The following is a 3,225-nucleotide window of genomic DNA, read 5'->3' on the forward strand; positions in this document are numbered from 1 at the left end:
GATTGTTTGATGAAGGAGAATGAAGAACTAACTGAAGGAGTCCTGGTCAACTGTGTAAAGTAAAGCATGGTTAATAGGACAGAAGAGGCAAGAAGTTTTAATAACAGAAGTAGGCCTCAGTGAGCCATTGGCTTGTTCACAAATATTGATTTGTGTCCTGAAGATGAGTGCGAGGCTTATGAGTGTGGAACGACATGAGGGTGACTAATAAATTACATAATTGAGATTTTTGGGTGAATTAACAGTTTAAGAATTAATAGCGATATATGCGGAGCTAGGTGTAAAATCTAAAACGGGTTTTATAAAAGTATATTGTATTCCTACAATAGAAATATCCTAATACATCGTACAGTTTACAGTATTGTAATGTATCACACCATGTTGTATTGTATTGCTTACGTATTGTGATGTATATTGTTTTTCAGCAGAGTGTTGCTAATATACAGCTCTATTAGGAATATTTACAAAGCAATGGAAAGGGGATGTGCAAAGGTTAACAGATGTAGTGTTTGTATATTGTCTAATTATGCATTTGTTTTTTAGGTGACAGTTAAGATCAAAATGGTGCAGGTCCTGGAGGAGAAAGAGACGATGGTTCGGGGTCAGAGGGTGCGTAAGTTTTGTTTGTTGTTTTTTTCTCTTTTTATAAATGAAAGCAGGGTTAGATCTGCGAAGTGTACAAGTGTATTTATAAATATATATTTATATATGCAAAACTTTCACACATTTTTTGTTTCTTCTAAAAGTAATAAATTATGTAAACAGCTAAGCTTACAAGTAGTGTATAATGTACAGCAACGCTGGGAATTTTTTAAAAAAGAGTGTTGTGTATTTTCTGCAATAAAAGAGTGTTTGCTAAGAAGTATACATGTGGCTTTTTTCATGAACAAGTTGTGTATGTTAGACGCACCGCACTAACAAGAATTGGAAAGTGTCAGCTGCTACACAGATGTAAAACAGGCTAGTAAATGTTTGTCTTTGTGGTCGGCTGATCTTTTTGCTAAAAGGCCGGTGTGTAATGAAACTTTTAACTATTTGTAGTCCTACGCAGGAAGACGTAGTGTTCCTCAGTTTTGAAATGTGAAAAAGAACAGAAATGGCAACATAAAACTTTCATGGTTGTAAGTGGAAATGGAAGCACATTGTGCCTAAGAGCACTATAGTTGTTTTCGGTTTAACATGACTGCACATGGGAAATAAGCCGAGTTTAGTATGCACTGTCAAGGTGGGTTTTCAAATGTTCAGTGCATGGCTTCTTAGTTATTCCAAGTTGTAGCAATCTTAAGAGTAAACAAGGGTGGAATTACAGACGTGCTGACAAGTGGGAAGTGTTTGGTTTAATGTGTTCCAGTTAGTGTATGGACTGGTTTACTGTGTGGCTGAGCTTGTAGCGAAAGGATAATCATGTGAATCTCGTACTGTAATCGGAAAGATTTTTTTAAAACGGTCTGAAAACAGTTTTAAGGCAAAGCTGAAATCCCCAACTTAATGTTTGCACACTGTATAAAGAACACATCGAAATACAAAATCACGATGAAAAGCACAAAAACATTTTCAAAATGCATGTAACATTTTCTCATGTTAAACGACGGCCTATAACCGCAGGGTATTGTCATATCATCGCGAGCTGTTATACACAACAAAACTAGGGCCTACACGATATATGGTATGATGGTTCATATGGGGTTAGGGGTTTTTTGTTTTGTAGGTGTTGATTTTGTTTTGGGGGGGGGGGTTGTGGGTGATGTGTATTGGGCCAATGATTAATGTGCATCTCGGCTTCGTGCACTACACAGCTGCTCTATATGAAATCACGCACCTGAGGGAATTTACCGCTGATTAGATAACCGGCTTTACTGGAATAGTATGTGCCATTCAGCATCGGCCGATATATATCGCTTGAAACCCATAGAGAAGAGCACATGTTGCAACATGCCCGATAAGTCAACACTACACAGTGCCACCTGCTGACAACTCCAGGAAAATAAACAGGCAACCACTGTTTGTCATGTCTTTATGATCCACTGAACCCAATAGTTAAACAACAGTTTAAAACAACAGTTTTTAACACGCAAGGAGTGAGAGCAACCAATTTTAGGGTTATTTACCACCACCAGGTTACCTAACAAACATCAACCACACGTTGTAAATTTGCGCCAACAACACTGGACACACATTGGCTGGTGTCCTCTATTTTCACGTGCAGATACAAACTAGAATCACCAATTTACACTCTGGAGCACTTTCATCAGGTTTCTCAAGTGGACGTCGTGAAACTGAGAAAAACGACTAAAGTTTTTACTTGTCCAACCAATGTAAGTATAGGTAAGACAATGGAAATTTAACAATTAGATGTTTTAGTAATGAAATTATATACTGAAAATTGGTGAGCTCAAAACTTGGATTTTTTTACCACTAATTTGAAGTTTAATGAATTCCCATACGGAAATGGAATACATGACAATCATATGGTCCCTATATCCGCTAACTGACGCTATCAGTCTAGGCCTAAATATAAGGACAATATATTGCGACACATAGATTACATCTCTCTGGATAATGTTGATATTGTTTATAACATATATAAATTTGCCATATTAAACGAGTTATTGACCATATATTAAGTGAATTTATATGATTATTTATATAATAATGTAGGTTTTGACCATATATTTCGCCAGATGTTTAATTTTTTATATATGGCAAAATATTTTAAAAACAAGCATACTTCACATCCTATGGTTTCCTTATTCATTCATATTCCTTTGTTTTCCTTATTGAACATTTGTTGAACTTTTATCAGTTACACAGCAAGTCTATCTACACATCCAAATTCATTTCAATTTCTATCCCATTTTCGAAATCTTCTTATATAATAACATGTATTATTTTTATATTTTACCTCTTCTTAACTGGCTCATAAAAACAAAAACAAATACGACACAAATTCTATTTGATAACAATAATTTTTTTTTTTTTCATCAATAGCCCTATTCAATATCTATATGTAAGAAAGTACATACATGCACTACATATGCAGATTCACTGAATAATGTACAGTTGTGTTTAAATAAGCTAAAAATCAAGGTCCTTAATTTAAACGCATTTCTCTAACTTATGCAGCTATGTAAACATGGGTTCTCCACTAGCATTCAAAGAAAATAAACTTTGGTGCTTTCAACAAAGCTTGGCAGAGCTAAAAAACTGATGTCACTGATGCCAGAC

This window comes from Cyprinus carpio, chromosome A4, assembly GCF_018340385.1.
Source record: "Cyprinus carpio isolate SPL01 chromosome A4, ASM1834038v1, whole genome shotgun sequence".
NCBI classification, from domain to species: domain Eukaryota; kingdom Metazoa; phylum Chordata; class Actinopteri; order Cypriniformes; family Cyprinidae; genus Cyprinus; species Cyprinus carpio.